At 41.4% G+C, this 18,851-nt stretch overlaps 2 protein-coding genes across 2 annotated transcripts in view; both read left to right on the forward strand.

The window, feature by feature from the left end:
• The window catches only part of LOC103389085 (ephrin-A5-like), a 1,154,841-nt gene that overhangs the window by 930,069 nt on the left and 205,921 nt on the right, over nt 1-18,851 (forward strand). The window lies entirely within an intron of this gene.
• The window catches only part of gnaz (guanine nucleotide binding protein (G protein), alpha z polypeptide), a 28,836-nt gene continuing 19,956 nt past the window's right edge, over nt 9,972-18,851 (forward strand). The window contains exon 1 of the mRNA XM_008324336.3: nt 9,972-10,114. The gene's annotated coding sequence lies outside the window, so the exon portion shown is untranslated. The remainder of the gene's footprint in view (nt 10,115-18,851) is intronic.

Here is an 18,851-nt window from a genome sequence, read left to right on the forward strand (position 1 = left end):
TGTCTTATGAGGCACTTAAGGTGAACAGAACCATTCTTAACGTTCTCGTTAACACCTGTCCTTTCTCCACTGCATCATGTCAAGATGTCTGCTGTGTGAAACATGTTCAGTACAAAATTCAAGTGTGTTTTTTTTAAAGAGTACTGTAGACACATGTTTGATCACTGCTTCTGTCACCTATCTACCTGAGACCAGTGTAGCATTTAAGACCATATTCTTTTGGACTAATAACTGTCCTCGGTCTACGCTGCCTCCTACCTGGACACACTCCACTCAAGGATAATGTCCATGAAAGAAGTCTTCTGTCGCACACTTGTCCGCTCCTCCACAGACTCTTGGTGACTACCCTCTTAAATCCATTAGCCCAACTGGAATACAACACAAGTTCTTCAGTATGAACGTGTCAGACAGAGCAATCGACATTAAATATTCATCAGCTGCATTAGCAGCATGGCTCTGGAGGATGACAGTGTCTGTTGATTCACCCCTTAACTGAAATACCAAAACAATGGGATGGAAGTGTGTTCTCTAGATGATCATCATTAAATTAGTCAGAACGTTTCCTTCAGAATCAGAATCAGAAGCTGTAGCAGCTACAACAGTGATTGTAAACTGATGGCCCACTGGCTGAATCCAGCCCACCGATTGATTAAATACGGCCAGTACCTGGATACCAAAATAAACATTAAATAATGTTAGACAAAAATGTGATTTTTATTTAATTTTATTTGAGCGTTCCCCAAGGTGTCTGCCGAGAGAAGTACTTCTCAAATACTGGGGCGGATCCCCTGGTGAGGCGTGAGGGGCCTCCAATGAAATATGACACGCATATGGACATAAGTGTACCACTGCTGTAATGCTTGAATGATAACAAGCCTCCAGTCACTAGGTGGCAGCAACTCACAGTGGTCATACAGTACAGATAAAAAAATACACATTATCAGGTTCTCAATAGTATTTCAATTCAGGGGGTTTGTGTGAAAACATTTTTGTCCCCAAGGGGGCGCATGAAAATAATTGAGAACCACTGGTTCAGAGGAACATTTTGCCCCTTCGACAAATATAGTTGGTCATCCCTGAGCTACAGAATCAATCAAATTCATACGTGGATTCCCAGTCAGAGCATTAAGAATGTCGGGCATCTGGGGAACGTCGTACAGCAGTCCTAAAACCTGTTCAGTTCACGCTGGTGGAATCATCTACAGACCATTACCAGATCAGGAATGTCCCTCCCTATCTTCAAGAAACTCAGAAATACCCACATCTTCAGAGAGCACCTTCTGTCCTAGCACTTTTCTGTCCTTTCCAAATTCCATTCCATTTAACTCTTTTAGATTTCTGCACTCATTTTCTCTTCTGGACTCTCAGCCGAGGTAGTAAGCTCTGCTTCTCTCACTAGTGGTCTCCTTTCCAGATTTCCTCGTGTGGCTTGATTGTTAATCCTCCTCTTGTAAGTCACTTTGGATAAAAGCTAAATGTATAAGTGTAAATCAAAGCATTGAACTTTACATATCTTTTACATGATCTCCAAACATTTTCAATATGCTTCGGGTTTACTAGTTAACAGCCACTAACCAGCAATGTTTGAGATCTCATCATTTTTACTGCTGCAGTGTCAGAATGCTGACTTCCTTGGTTTGTAGTGCAGCGTCTTGAACAAATATGACTCAGAGGGTAAAGGGTTGAAGGTTTGACTTCATGTGCACCATCAGCAATCCTTGGGTGGCAGAAAGGCACCAACGAAATACAATTTATTATTATTATTATTATTATTATTATTATTATTATTATCCCAAGTTGCTCATCACTCCGCCGGCAACTAGTGCTGGTCCCAACCCTACACAGTACACAGGTTATGGTAATGTATGCACTTAAAAATTAGAGAGAATAACCCAGCTTGACAAGTTTCTCAGTACTGATAGTGATCCTTGGGTGTTGCATTTCAGCTGATATATGATACTGATCAGATACCAATGCTGAGTTAAGTTCAAAGTTTTACCATCTAAGGACTAAACTACTGTTGATTTTTAAGTGATTAAATATTCAATTTTAGTCATTAGTCTTTATCATTAACATCTACAGGAGAGTCTGACTTTTGTCACTTAAATAATCGACATTCATTTAATGAATTTTTAATGGTTCATTTATATCCCAAAATAATACCATTGGAATTTTACAGTCAAAAAACAACACTGCTATCGGAGCTATGCTGATGTTTGAAGACTTGAAACTGTTTTTCCTGCAGATAAAGAGGCTTTAGAGGTTGAGAGACGGGTCATTGGGTCTCAGTCAGCAAAGAAGTGCTTTTCTTACAGATTATGTGCAATCTGTTCTCAGTGACAAAGTCTCAAATTCACAGGACACAATTTAGGAACACGAACCTAAATTCAGTAGACAACAAGTCTCCAGTAATTATTATTTATAAAGAGATGTGTCTAATATATATATATATATATATATATATATATATATATATATACATATATATATGGCTTCAGTGTCAATGACTCAATACAGAAAACCAGTGACCAGTGACTAACCAGTGGTTAGTGCTCTTGCTTTACAGCAAACAATCTGGTTTGATGCCTGGTTCCTCTGTGTGGAATCCCATTGTGTGTGGGTTTTCTCCTCCCACAGTCCAGAAACTTGCAGACAGGGAATAAGGTTAGTTTTTTACAATAATTACACCATACGAATGAATGAATGGCAAACATGGTATTGTCCTGCAGGAGGCGCCAAAATGCTGTTTGAATGCTTTTGCAAAACACGTTATACATTAAAACCATAATGTGACTGAAGTTCAAAACCTTTGTTTCCTACCATTTAATACCAGTTATGTAGCCAACTGACCTTGCGTCCCGTCCTGCCCCTCCGACGACCCTACTGGGAACAAGGATTACATATCGGATGGATAGAGTTTTAGATCTAAGGAGTACTGGATGTAAAAAGACACATCTGATGACCAGGTCATCAGGTCCTGCTGAGGTACTGATCCAATTTACACTACATTAAAGAAACAATAGCCTCGTTAGACCCTTTATACACATTTTTATTTTTACCACGGTTTAGAGTCCTCCACACTATATGAGGTACATATATTTGCCCAGCAGGTGTCAATGTTTACTAATAGAGCAGTTGGGGTACTAGAGACGGTAGGGTATAATGGTAGAGTTGTGACTGATACACAGAGAGTACTCATATTAAAAGCACACCTATCTGTCAATATACACAAATACATTACGGAAATTAACGGCATCAATAAAACTGCAGTGGTGGGCACTTAACTGCCCCACACAGTACTCTTACTCTAACGGCAATCATCCATTGACAAACCCAACGCTTAAATCTAATGTTTCTATGGATATACAGTGTGTATGTGTATATATATATACATAGACACATATATACATAAACTGGGTTTTTTACATTTTTATTGTGTACATTATTTCCTTTTAATATGTAAGTATTTTTATGATATTTATCTGAATGCAACAGAAATTTCGTTTCATATTTATTTATATTCAAATGCAGTAATAACTACAGAAACCTTGACCTTAACCTTGACCTTGATGTACTCGCAGGAATTATAAACATACACTGAGATCTTCAACATCTCTGAGTCTCTCGTTTTTAGTGTCTATAGCCATCTGCTGCCACCTAGTGGAAGAGTATTTCATTTTTCTGCTTCTTACTGTTACATCAGCGAACATTTCAGATCAATTAAGTGAAAGGGGATCATTTTTCACGGTACACCTGATGATCTCTCACGCCACAGTGGTTTTCACTGACTCTAAAAGAACTCTGGACCCTAACAGTTTATAAAACCAGCTGGGGAGCAGCATCTTGAGGTAGAGACCAAAGCTCATTTCAGGGAGTTGCTGTGAATCAGATGTTGTACATCCAGCAGACATGCTCTTCTAAATGCTTCAGTTCACTGGCTGATAAAAGTCACCTGACGGCTGATTAAATGGGGAGAGTACACTGTCAGTATTGTTGTGCAGCGGCAGAGAGCTCCAACCTCCAGGTCATGTGGTTGTGAGGAGAGACAGCTCTTAATCTCAGTGTGTTTCTCAAATGCTGGTGTGTGAACCTAAAGTGCGTCATTTAGCTTTTCAAAGCACTGATTTTTTTTTATATAGTAAATTTTGGTAACGTACATTAAAACATGACTTCCTGTGTCATATTAGTCAAGCTGAATGTGACCATCCATTTCATTATGATAATCATCTTTTTAGGCTGTTGGACATTATGATAACTGGGAGAAACAACAACAACAACAAACAGTCAGACATGTTTTTCAAAATTTTAAAAATGTAGCGCAGGGGTCAGTGTCTGAAACAGTGTCTGTGGTAATTCCAGTACGGTCCTTGGTTTACTGACATCCTTGATCTACAGCGTTTAATAGAAAGGTTGCCATCTCCCAAAAATGTATCAAGAAAGTCTTGTTCCCTCATTCCGATGTAGGGTGTTAAAAGAGGACAACTACGTCAGCACGTGGCACTACACAGTGAAGACTGCTTTGTTTATATTCACCAGTTGTGAATACTGACCTCCATTACTGACGTATTTAATGGTATTTACATATTTGACATTATATTCTAATATTCTAGAATAATTCTAGAAAAAGAATAAGAACTAGACTTGTTTAAAAATTTTGTTCTAATGTTCAGTTAGCGGTATCTCACGTTTTCATGAGATTTCTGTTTTACAGAGGTACTACTGGGAAACTTGGCAGACGGTGCATAAATTAGGCAGCATGTTTGTGATGTAATTTCGCCGACGTTATCAATTAAACGTGTCTGTAGAATCTGTAAGCGGACCCAATAAGCAGGTAGAACCATTCCAAAGAAGTGGACCATCTGGAGCAGATACCCTACAAGACGTTTACCGTCTTTTAAGATTCTTTCCTTTTACAAAACACACTCAGTAAGTAGCTCATTCTGCTTTATGTATTCATTTGTCATATTCCTCCCACACAGGCAGGTATAATGTCAAACTGTGGATGCAGTGCAATGTGTCAACACACACAAACACACACAAACACACACACAGTGACAGAAACCAAAGCGACTTTCACATCTCTGTGCTGTTCTCAACCACAAGTGGTTTCACACTGTCTGCCGATCTGTATTCCCACAGAGTTTAGAACGTGCAGAAAGAAGCCTGCGCTGAAACAAACGTGGAATCACAGATTAATGGTGTCAAATGGTGACGCTAACGGTTTAAAAAAGGGACAGACGTCAGTCTGTTGCTGGCTGTCGAAAAAACAAGAGCTGTTCTGCCTCTGCCTCTGCCTCTGCCCTCCATAGAAGTCAGGGATGGGCAGGCCTGTTTGAAGCACTCCCCGTGGGTTCTGGGGTTCTATGGAATCCGGGTGTGCTGACAATGTTAGCACGGCTGATATGAGAGCCTGATCAAAGCTGGCTTGTTCTGCTTGACCGATTTGCACCGGATTAAGGATTAGGGAGACAGGAACCTGGGTGAGGCACAGAGGCAGTCTGAGTGGGGCAACAACCAGATAGAGGAGGTTATGGAGAGACAGAAAGTGGACGTGGACAGAGTCGTACGATAACGTCAGAGACCATCAAGAAACAAAAGACAAAATAAGGGCATGACCGAGGAAGGATTTACAAAACAAGTAGCTGCGTACATTTCTACGAAACAGACGAGTGAATTTACATAAGAAATGCCGCTTTGACTTCATAACGGCTGTAACTTCTCCCTCTGCGGGAGCTTCACCACCTTCTGTCACAAACACAATTTTCCTTTGCTGTAGTTAGTGAAGTGTTAAGTCTGATATGCCCCGAGACAATGCTCAGCTTTGATAGTTGAAATGTTAAAATCAATTTAACACAAACAGGGAACCAGTGTGGAAGTGAAAAGGGGGAGAGGGGGAGGAGGGAGTGAAGGGAACATGGTGCCGCAAATGTGAGGAAGAGGAACCTAAATACACGTAAAACCACCTGTATGTAACAAGGTTAAGTAAGGCAAAGATAATGTTTTTACCATGATGTGCCACAGACTGTATCACAGACATGGATGTAGTTATCTGGCCCCCACTCTGGTTGAGTGATCAGAAATCCTGCGGCCCGCCGTTCTGGAAATCACTGTGTAACAATACAATTCTTCCAAAACTTCCTGTAGTAAAATGTATCAAAATATGTGCAATAGCAGTGTTTCAGACCTAAAGAGTTTGTCTTTATGCTGATGACGTTTGGTAGCTTGATGTACAAAGATAAACTTATTGCCCTTTTTCAAAGTAAAAATTGTTGTTTTAAAAGAAAGAATAATAGGGTGATACCTCCGGTCACAAACGCCCCTATTTACGAACAAATCTACGAAAACTATTTTCAAACACATTTTGCTTAGTTTTACAAACGTTGCTTCGATTTACGAACACGCACACACGTGAATAGTAATCGTAATTCTCACTACTACTAACGCTGCCCACCGGAGCACATGAGATGCCCGACGCACAAAACACCGCATGAGACGGTTGGCCCCTCACTCAGCAACACCCCAGTTCTCACGCATCTGCTGTCCGCTAACATTGTTCGTGCTTGACACACAAGTGTTGATACTTTTGTTTTTTTGTGATTTCATTAAAATAATTCCTTATTATTGCTCTCAAAAGGGAACACTGTATGTAAAAGTGGTGGATCCTAAATGTATTACTGCTGAGACAAAGAGGTAATTCGTCTTTCTTTGTGTTTCGGATCTCTCAAGGAGTACATCCATAGAACAGATTAACTGGACGCACATTAATTGCATTGGGAAAAAAATTATTTGGAAATTGATCAATTTATTTTACATTTCTGAAGAGGTTCAGAAAATTTACAGTGATACCTCTGGTCACAAATGTATTTCGTTCTTTGACGCGGTTTGTGACCTGAAGTATCACTGTAGTCATTTGAACACATCAATAACCATGATTTTTTTTAACTTCTTCAGAAATGTAAAAACAACATAACTGATATAGTGACAGGAACAGTTAGGAGTGGGTTTTGAGTGGAAGGTATCACTTTCTAGACCTGACATACAGGATATGACACTGTACCATGGTATATTGTTTCTATTCCCATTTTAACAATGTTCACTTGTACAATAAACACCAACACTGACACCGAAAGCATCCGTGTGTTGAGAATGAAAAACTCTCGCAAATGTTATTATACATGTTGAAGAGGAGCAAAACACAGGATTAACTTTTAAACAAATCACATAATTGAACCCAGTCTGCAATCGATTGGGGGATTGAGGCTAATTGAACCTAGTCTGCAATCGATTGGGGGATTGAGGCGTATTTATCCTTAACAAATTAACTTTTTTTTTAAATAATAAAAGAAGTATTTCTGCATATATACTCAAGTTCATTATTCTGTAATTATTCCCTCTGTGGAAAATGTACTAAATGTTTCTACTATGGCCACTCTTTTGTGCCCCTGATGACGACGTCTGGAACTACAGTGAATACTCTTTAGAGCAGGGGTCACCACCCTTTCTCAAACTGAGAGCTACTTCAAGGGTACTCAGTAATATGAAGAGCTACATGTCTGATACAGACTTCCCGAACAATGTAATAATAATCAGCTCTGGGACATACAGTAGCAGACACTCTTCTTACCACTGTTATTGCACCCATTTGAATATCACTGCAAGTGTAACTGATTCAAAACGAACAGTAACAGTACAATTTTTCACCCTCTTGTTGACTAGTTTGATTTTTAGAAAGTACCCCACGGGCACCGCCACTGCAGGGGAAACATAGATGACCATGGTAAACAAGAACCTTTTGTGTACTCCATAAAGACTGTTGTTTAAAAAAAAAAACACCTTATTGCTTTTTAATGAAAAGATTACTTTAAGCTGCAAATGAATGCCCTACAGAAGACATTTGGTCTTTCTACATGGCCTTTGGCCTCAATCCGATATTTAGGAATCACCAGCAAATAGTCAAATAGTTTATAATAGTACAGTGGTCCCACTCCTATTGCGGTAGTTGCGTTCCAAGACCTTGAATAGGGAAAATCGGCGATGTAGGGGCAAGATAGTTATTATATAATTTCCGTATATATTTACCGTTTACAAACCTCCCCCACACTGTTATCAACCCTCCCTAGACTGTATTACCCTTGTCCACACAATTATATACACAGTAGAGTTGTAGGATGGTAATATAAGACGTACATATTATGTAAATAAATTAAAACACGACAAGGTTAGCGCAGGTGAGTGCAATTGGAGTAATCAAGCCTCTCCTTGTTTTAGTAGGAGCCGGGACCAAGGAGAGAGATAGAGGAGTGGAATCTGGCCTCAACGGATATACCGTATATGACCGGCGGACCACAGGAGCGCACATTATTGTAAAGGCTGTTAACTGTCATCTGTGTTGGCGTCTTAATTTGGGCTATAGCGAAACTCCTGCAAGATAGATATTTTAAAAAAGATCTGCGATGCACTGTGGGAGCAAAAGGAGAACTGCGAAGTAGCGAGGGACCGCTGTATTTTAGTTCCAATAGATTGTTTTTAAAAAGTCAGCAAGAAAGTGACAATGACAAAATAGGAGGTCTTCACCCCCTCCTCCCTCCTGGGCCATAATATGAGGGCCAGATGAAAGGCCAGAATGAGGAAAAGTTATTTGACATCACCAGATGTGCAATCACGCTGGCTATTCCAGATTAATTACCTCAGAGTTCATGACAGCAGTAATTTCATTACTACACCGTAGGCAACCTGAGCTGGGGATTTTTCCTGCTGGACAGTGTCCGTGTATATACATATATGTGTGTGTGTGTGTGTGTCAGGGGGAGTGACAGAAGAGAGGGAGGAGTCTCTTTACACACCGGTGGCATCCATAATGACCCTGCAATACTTCACGTCATGCTACAGCACTGTGACCATTATGTTTGTGTGTGTTCATGCATGTGTTCTCCGCAGTGGAGCAAAACAAAACGTCGTTCTGCGCGACGTTCCCAAGAGATTAACCCCCGAAGTGGAAGCGAGCGGATGACGAGGGAACCACCCATTTAAACCCCATACCATGCTGCCTCATTTGCCCCACGCAGCTTCTACCAATTCTTGGTTTGTAGCCAATAGCAATAAAGGAAGTGGTCCCACTGTCACAGAAACAGTTGGCACGGAAACAGCACATTACACCATCGTCCAGTCACCCTCCCATTTCTTTGTCGTCACGTCTCCCCTCCCCCCTTTCCCTCTCCTCTTTTCNACCTCCTCTCTTAACTCTCTCTCTACCTAGCATGTACGTGTGTTTTTTTTTTCACTCTCAATACTCTCACTATCAATGAAAATCACAACCCGTCCTACTGCTGGCCTGTCAGTAAACACTGGCTGCCTCAGCAAGCGCAAATGTTTACTCTAGCCTCTCCATTTCAACCAGCATTGTTCTAAATGGCCAGTGTTGTTTTATCATTAAACACTAGATGTTGTCGCTTCCCCATCTAGGTCCGCCTTCTCTCTCTCCCCCTCTCTCTCTCCCTCTCTCTCTCCCTCTCTCTCTCCCTCTCTCTCTCCCTCTCTCTCTCCCTCTCTCTCTCCCTCTCTCTCTCCCTCTCTCTCTCCCTCTCTCTCTCCCTCTCTCTCTCCCTCTCTCTCTCCCTCTCTCTGTTACTCTCATGATTTAATCCTGACCATTTCCCCCCTTTCGCTCTCTATCCCTGCTGACTCCTCCCTCCATTTCTGTCCTGCACTCCCTCTCTCTGCCTCTGTCTCTGGCACACTCAAACACACGCACACATATATACACGCCCTCCACCCCCATCGCCGCAGTGTCTCAACTGCCTTGGAGCAAACAAGAGAGAATATACAACACAGACGCTGATAAGAAAGTCAAAGAGGGGAACTGCAAGTGAGATGTATGCGTGTGTGTGAGAGAGTGAGTGTGTGTGTGTGTGTGAGAGAGAGAGACAGAGAGAGAGACAGAGAGAGAGAGACAGAGACATTTTTTTAAGGTTAGGGAGAGTCTCTGTGAATATGAGGAAAATATGAAGATGAAGCTGCAGGACTAAAGGTGGATTTCTACAGCCTTCCTTCCTCTCTCCCTACGCACCCTCGTCTGCAGTATCCTTTTGTACATGGATGCTGGCTTGTGAACACGGTAAGCCTGACTTTTTCCTCTCACACAGCTCTCATCTTAAATCACCATCAGGCGTCTCCGGCTATGGACACACCACAGGTACGGGCTGTCATTTCCTAATGGCAGACCTGCTAAAGGATGTGTGGGTTTGTTTTTTTATGATAAACTGGGAAATGTGATGTTCAGAGATGGCACCAAGACAGGCAGCCTGTCCAGTCCCCTCCTCCACCCTACGAGCTCTCTGCCAACAGACACTGCTATCTTATGCTTGCAATTTGACTCATCATCTCCCCAGAGCATCCTTGCTTCTTGATTCTGAATGCAGTGCTTAGTTCTTGTAATTACTGTATGTAGGACAAGCACAGAGCTGTGTGCATGTTTGTGTGGAAGCCTCTACGCTCAGTCCATAATCTATTAAATACAAGTTGGGGAAGTGGGAGCATAAAAAGCACCATCACATGCAATCAAGTGCTCAGCGCTCACAACTGGCTCCAGGAACCACAAAATGTGAATGTGCAGTGGGAAGAGCACAAATCCCAGCCAGCCAGGCTCTGCAGGAACTGGGAGAAGTGGGTAAAAAGTGTGGGCCTATAGCAGCAGAGGAATGTTGCTGCCAGTGGTGCTTTGGTGCAGTTCCACGGGAGCAAATAATGTACACTGACAATGAGTGATAATGTAAAGCTAGAATTTGTTTGTGCTTCATCGGTATCCAGCTGCTCTGTGTCCCTTTATGAATGTATATCCTGACGGTGGCACTGGGAGAGGAGGCCAAGTGTGGTTGTTGCCACAGTAGGCTGCACGGGAAGATCTGTTTCAATAATCATTCCTGTTATTTTAAAAAGGAGTCTTATTGATTTGATTTATTTTTTTTTCAGAGGGGGGTTGGGATTGGTTGTATAGCTTCGAGAGAGCATGTGCATATGTGTGTACTGTATGTGTGGTAGAGCTTGGAGGGAGAGCGAGAGAGAGGCAGTGAAGGGAGGGGTCGAGGAGCTGGGGGTTTAACAGTAGGGAGGCAGATGGGGCAGAGGGGCGGAGGTTGATGCAGCAGAGAGCAGAGAGACAGAGTGAGAGAGGAAAAAAGGAGGAACGAGAAGGTGAGAGGGGGTAAAAAAGAGAGCGGCTAAAGGCCGCGATAATTTCATCGGAGCTGAAAGGCAACGCTCCTGTGAGCACAGAGAGAATGCTGGATGTGTCCGTTACACTTCCAGCAGCAGCAACTCACGCTGAAGCCTTTGAACATCTGTAAATCCAGATGAGAGTGGTGGAGGAGCTCTGTGCAGCCGTTGGCATTTCATCCATCAGGAATATTAGATTCAAACTCACACACTACAATACCTCTGTGAAAAAAAAAAACTAAAATAATGAATGTGTCACAGTGAAATGATGACAAACGACTGTGGCATTAATTACATTCATATAATTATGTTTTTGTAACAAAAGTGTGGTTTTTTTTTAATTATCAGAAAATAAATAGTCCTTAATTCCAAGGTGAAAACTCTGCTCTACATCTGGAGTTAGATCCAGGAGATGGCACTGTCAGAGGATTCGACTCCCAAACCCCTTTTTCCTCTCAGTTAAAGAAGACTGTGTTCCTAGCTTTAGCATACAAGCTAAACAGTCCCTAAGGGCCACAAAACCAACTGGTCTGAGAACTCAGTATTCTGTTCCACAGTAGTGTTACTGACAGACAATAACTCATACGGTATCAGTGCATGCTACGTACAACTGATAGCTAGCAGCCTCACCGCTAGTTGTTTCTATACAGTTCGTCTTCTGATGTACTTTGCTTAACGAAAGTTGTTTTTTCACAGCAAGTGGGCAGTGGGCTTCACAGGCTAACAGATATTAGGCTTTAATGCGAATGCTACTAAAAATACAGCACAAAAAATGCTAAAAGAAACATAGCTTCTTACTGCAATAGTTATTCTGATTCTTAACGCTATTTACCATGACTTCTTGAATATTCTACTGTTTAATTTCTGGCCATAATATGATGTTGTGTTGCTCTACCAGAGACCAGATATCTTAGATAGCTATGACTTTTAACACTGAAGACAGAATCTGACTTGGTAATCAGGGGTCTTCGAATTCCGTTCCTAAGGTGCAAAGCTCGATTTCTGCCGAAACTCAGAACCCACCTCCTCTACATAAGTACCTATGACACTCACCTAACTGCTAACACAGTGGTAACACCATAATCTTGGACATGAAAATACCAGAACAGTCTGACTTACGCCTAATGAAGGTTAGAAAGGTTGGAATACAACAACATAAACAAAAGAAAGCAAATGTAGCACAATCCAATGTATGATGGACCATTAGCCAAAGTAAACAAAGCTCTCTTCCACGTACAGGGCCACGTGATGATGTATTTGTCCACTCTGCTCGCCAACTAGTTCCCGTGCAATATTTCTTTTAACGTTGTGCATCGGAATAATGGAACAAGCCCTTCTCGATAAAGTTATGGGAAATGGAGCCATAACAATACTGAGTACTGCGTTGGTCACTCCAAGAAGACTCACTAAGGTCATGTTGACTGTAACAACAGTGCTACTGTACCTAACACACCGCAGAGGAATTCAGAGGAATTCTTTAATTGGTCTAAAGAACCTTGAGGCGACGCTGTATTTATAGCTTTTAAAAAAAAACAAAAAACAATTTTGTTATCCAAAAACCAAGGCTGTGCTCAGTCCACCTTGTTTTTCGTCCACCTCACTGTGCGATACAACTGCAGAGGTCATGACAGACTGGAATTCCTCAGTGTTAGTGACAGCTAAAGTAGATCTGACACGGACGAAGCCCGAGTCCGATGCACAATTATTCATCCTTAAACTTGCGTGTGAGCACAGTACTGTTGGCTTAGGCATACACACTTACAGCTTCCACGGCAGCAAAGTTAGCAAAGCTGTTACGTTTTGCTAGTTTATAACAGAACCTTAAGGGTGTGTGGTTTAAATTGCCAGGTTAAGGTCTGTAAGTATGTAAACTCACAAGATCGGATAAAGAGTTGATCAAATGATAACACGTTCACAGCACACACCTTGCCTACGTTGAAAACGACACCATGAAAAAGAGTCTGGCAACATTTACCTCTGCAGTTGCCTGCAACCAGACTTTTATTGCGCAGTTACGTTGCACTTCATCTTGTTCTCTAATGTTCTCTAAATTATATTGAAATTTTCCATTGCGCTACTTAAAGAGGCACAGAACCAGTGACTGAGACTGTGACATTGTGAGGAAATTGTTTCCTGATGTCGTAAAGCCAGTGAGGAGTAGCATTTTGTGCAGCTTTTTTGTAACTGGATCATTTTATCAGTGTAATTTCCCATAAGCCGTGGAAGAATCGCAGCCCTAAAGCCTGTATCTGTTGCTTTGTCATTCTGTGTGTAAGACAAGGTGTTGCTCAGATTCAGCTGGCTCAGCATTTGTGTTTGTTTTGGGTCTGTAATCCTCTCCAGGTACTGGGACAAAGTTTTGGCAGCCCTCCCTTTCAGGATGATGGCATGAAGACAGATCATGAAACTGCCAATTAATTATGGGCTTGGAGCTACAGGAAAGAAGTGTGCTCCTAAACTAAAAAATCTTAGGCGGTCCCTAACCCTGGAACACAAAAACATCAGTTTGGCGTTTTCTTTTTCTTTCTGCCTCATGTTTTCTGCTGGACTCGTACAGGGTCCGTCTGTTTTCCTGAGACCACTGAGTGAGAAGGCCTTATTTCCAGCACTCGAATCAGAGAGGCAGAGCAGAGGGGGCTAACAGAGCAACTTTGTGTTCCACTGCACACACACACACATAACAGTGGTCATATGACAACAAGGAGGTGGTGGAGTAGCCGGGTGGGAAGAAGGGGAGATGAGGGGGAGGAGGGGAAGGAGGGAGGTTGTCTGTGCTGTGAGACGTCCACACTGTGTTTTATTCATCACTTTGTGATGGAGACAACAACATCGTCCACCTGAAACCTGTCTGTCCTGACAGAGGGGATCGGTGTTGAACTTTTGTTCTTTCATAAAGGGGACTGACGATCTTCAGAACATGTGGGCTAAGAGAACGTGTGCGTCAGTGGCTGCACGTACAAATATTTCATTTAAGAATGTGTTTATTCTGCCTAATTTGGCTATTTTATTTAGCTTTTGGTTATTTGACTTACCTTTTTTTTTAATCTGTTTTGTGTTTTTGTGTTTTTTTCCCAATTTACTTTAAGGTGTTTGTTGATAAAAGCTGATTATATGTCAAATGACCTTTATTTATGTTTGTCAGACTTCAATGTTTTTCTCTTCCTCTAGGTATTTATTTTGTACTTCTTGAATTGTTGTTAAGTTATATGTACTGTCTCCTAACAGTTTATCTTTTTTTTCTAACTCTAAGCAAGGCTTTTGTTTATCTTTATCTTTGCTTTTTCTGACAAAGACACTAATGGCTAAAGTTTAGCCATTACTGGACATATATTGATTTAACAATTACATCTAACATGACTAACTATTTGAATACTATATTTGATTACTATATTTTACTATATTCTTTGTCTTAATTTTTTAATAAATTTGAGCTATTTGTCTTTAAAGCAGCAGGCCGAATGCATGGAAAGCTCAATTTAAACTAGATCAGAGCAGGGGCAAACAACAAGTCTAAAGCATTTTAAAAATGTTATAAATTCAACCCCTTCCATGTATTTATACCATATGAGTGTTTTTTTTTTAATTAGAGGTATCATAACACTATCTGCATATTGCAGCAGATACATGTTATGGATGGATATCCAAAGCTAAAGCACTTATATCTGCATGTACCACGACATACACACACATACACACACACAATCCTCTAAAGTCCAGCCTGTGCCATCGTATCCCTTCACATCAGACAGTCTACCCATAGCTCAGCCTGTGCACAAGCATGCCATTGTCATCGGCGGCTGGCCTTGTGACTCAATGTGACCCGCTGGAGTGGAGCAGGGGGAACACAGCCATCAAGATCAGAAACGTTAAACCGAGAATTATCGAGAAAAAGCATCTCGTGCACCGAGCCCTCGACCCCACCCCATCTACAGTCTCTGAGCAGCCCTCTGTTTTGGGGGAGTAGGGAGAGGAACACAGCCCAACATTGTTTTCAATAATGCATGAGCAGTTTCCTCACATGTGTGTACTGACAACACTCTGTGAGGTCTGCGTTCGCAACAGCATCACTGGCAGTGAAAACACAAGCAGTTTGGAAGGAGTGAACACTAATTAGAGCTGGAGTTTTTGTTACTGGTATAAAGTTAAGGACCAGATTTTCAACCTCCTTAAAAAATGATTTCCTTCGCACTGTTTCCTGAATGCTTTTACTCCAAGCAGTGAGATCGTATCGTGAACATGTGACAATAGCTTTATTTAAGAATCAGCATAGGTACCAGAATCAGAAATCAACTTTATTGGCAGGAATTTGACTCCAGTCTCACTTGTTTGTCTGTTAAAATACAGTATATAAAACATTACAAAGCATATATATATATATATATATATATATATATATAGTCTGTAACTGCTTATGTAGTTTAAATTGTAACAAATCCAGATCCAGATCCAGATCCTATTCTGCACTTGTGACAACTGATCCATATCAGAGGTTTATTGCCAAGTCAATTTAAACATACAAGAAATTTGACTTGGTTTAAACCAGGGGTGTCAAACATACAGCTCGTGGACCAAAACCAGCCCACTACGAGGTTCAATCTGGCCCACTTTGCATAAACACTTCATGCTCATGATGTTTTGTAAAATTATATTTCATTTAATATGGATTTTGTTGTTGTACTTCTTTCCATGAAAAAAGGGGGAAAACATGGGCGTATTATTATTTATAGGTAATTATGTGATTATTGTACTGGTCCGGCCCACTGAACACATGGTAGAAGCAAAATGTGAAAAATAAGGTGCACAGGCTTAAACACCTAACCGCTTAAACAGTCTGAAATGGCTAACACTGATGTACTGTTAGCTGTATTATGGGCTGAGTTATAGCATGTCAGGGGTGGGGGCAGGACTGGGACCACCCTCCTCCCAGTTTACTACTACTTCATCTCTTGTATACCCAAATTGCTCCTCGTGGTCTCCAGCCTGCTCTGGGTGTGTAACTTGGTCTGTAACTATATCCCTGTGCAGGGCTCTAATGAGTCATTTTTAAAACTCCAGACTAGACTCGGTCGTTCACTGGTGTCTCGGCATCTGTTTCATGGTCTCAACCTTTCGAGAAGCTTTTTGAAACATTTTGTTTTCCTACCTGGTGGCTGTACTCGATATTGTATTGTATGGTTCCCATGAACCATATAATACAATATCGAGTACAGAGTACTATGTCCATCTCCTTTTGATGACCATCTACTGTAGATTCCAAATAGAACTCGTTTTCTGATATTATACTACCATCACAGGTGAGTGCAAAAAAAACAAAAAAACAACAAAAAACTATTATCTAAGTATCTGTGAAAGATCAACCTCAACAAACCATATCTATGGAAAAACACATTTTCATTATCCGACATGTCTGAATAACCAGGCCTCTTCTTAAAGTATATTTTGCCCATTTGATTTATGTATTATTGACTTTGACCTTTGATTGACAATCGGTAAAACACGAGTTCCAACGTCATTCTACTTTGTTTTCCTTTCACGCCCTCAGAATTCTGACCTTTGTTACACAGCATGCACCCGGCACTTTTGTATAAATTTGTTATGGATAATAAGTCATCTACTTACACGCCCCAACAAAACAGGCAGCCACATTAGCATTCACTTAGCAATGTGTTTCTGGCCACTGGATGAATATAAATGCAGAGCCGCGCTTCTTTTTGAAGCGTTTGACTCACACGGTGATCACAGCGGATATATTCGTCTACATCTTAATGTTTTTGGTGTTCCCGCGCCTTTGTTCAAACTGGTGAAGGTAGAATACGGTTTATAGGTGACGCGAGTCAACCATACAGTGAGTGACACAGCTGCACAGCATTGTTCAGAAAGATTCAGGTCACACATCGTGTTTAATAAAGGCGTAAGCAGATGTGAAGCAGATTTTCCAGGTTGTGGGTGAACTGGAAATGATTTATTTATAGCATAGACCACACAACAGTAAAGAACAATCACACGTGGTTCGGTGTGATGGACGCAGAGTGAGGGCCACTCGTACTGTTATCACTGATGGCACTTACTATGTCCTAAAGATGAGTTTCTGTTCTATTTTTATAATAGACTAAAAGATTTGCTCCACTGCTACGTACAGGGGGTCCTCGGTTTACGATGTCCTCAAGCTACAGCATTACGTGGTTACGTCCCATAAATTCATCTCGAAACTCTTTTTCCATCATTACAGTGTGTTATGTCGCACAAAACACGAACAACAGCCGTGTTCAAACTGTGTACTTTATCAAGTAACTGCCACAACCAACATGGCACACCGAGCTCTCAACACTTTACTCCAGTGTCATGACATCACACTGTCGTATATATATACAAGTATACACCACACCGTGTACAGCATTAAAACCCGCCAACTAGTTCCTATGGGAACGTCATCACACGCCGCAATACGTAGAAGACCGCTTTGTTTACATTCTGCACTTGTACACCATATACTGGACTGTGCTACATTCACTTTCTTTCATTTGTGTTGTTTTCTGGGAACTTTCTGCTCCTCATTATGGCTCACCACCGTAAGTCTCGTGACTTTGTATCTGAGCAGAAACCGTAGAAACAAAACTCATGACATAAGTCGAGGACCGCTGTTAAAATAAGTGCATGAATGTGATTGGTCAATGTAATTGACAAATGCTCCAACTGCAGCCTGACCATACGGCACTATAACCAACCCTTAGGTAAACACCACCCACAGAGCCACGGGGTTAACCTCCTGTTGATCCAACTTTAAACACCATCCTTCACTGATCCTCCTCGTTTGACTTTTCTTCTGTCCATGTATGATGGACATTCACCAAACCTGGTCGTCAACAGACCAGAAACTTAGGATATAGAACGCAGAAAAACTACAACTGACATTTTTAATAGATTCTGAGCGATAACATGAATTGTGACAGGAACACTGGTTAATCCCTCCAGACTGACATCTGATTTCAAAATGAAGGTGCTGCCTGCGACTCTGGTACTACCCTTGCAGGAGGCACACAGTTCCTGACAGACTCATTCTCTAGACTCTGACAGCCTTTTTAAATACGTCTTCAGTGCATGAAAATTGCAACAAGTTAACTTGTGCAACTGGTTAACCAGTGGTTCTTTTCAGGCGTGCATTCGTTCTGATAAGATCATGTGCTGCATCTCAAAGCTAGTCGCACAAACCGTCAAAGGCCGCTGAAGATCACTCCGTCTGCGACCTATATCTCATACGATTGTGACGCAGAATGGACCAACCACAAAGCTCTGACTCATCAAAACAGGCCTTCTAGGCTTGAATACTTTGTTTGCTTTGTTCCACTGGGACATGCAGAGCGAAGCGTAGATTTAGCTCATTGCATGCAGTAAGACAGAGAGTTTTTAGAGGCACCTAATGATGCAGAGCTCTGTCTGTGACTGTCATTGGGCTCACATCAAGCTGATCATCTTTGCGAAACAAAATCAATGCGAGCTTTTTGTCCTGCTCTTAACAGCATCACATTTGGAGCTGGGGATGCATAATATTATCAGCTGCTGTTACTTTCCATTAGTAAATAATGTCATTTTGAGATTAAATGATTGATAAATTGACCGAATGATGCCACAGGAATTCGGCA

This window comes from Cynoglossus semilaevis, chromosome 14 (assembly GCF_000523025.1).
Source record: "Cynoglossus semilaevis isolate Cse_v1.0 chromosome 14, Cse_v1.0, whole genome shotgun sequence".
In the NCBI taxonomy this organism is placed as follows: domain Eukaryota; kingdom Metazoa; phylum Chordata; class Actinopteri; order Pleuronectiformes; family Cynoglossidae; genus Cynoglossus; species Cynoglossus semilaevis.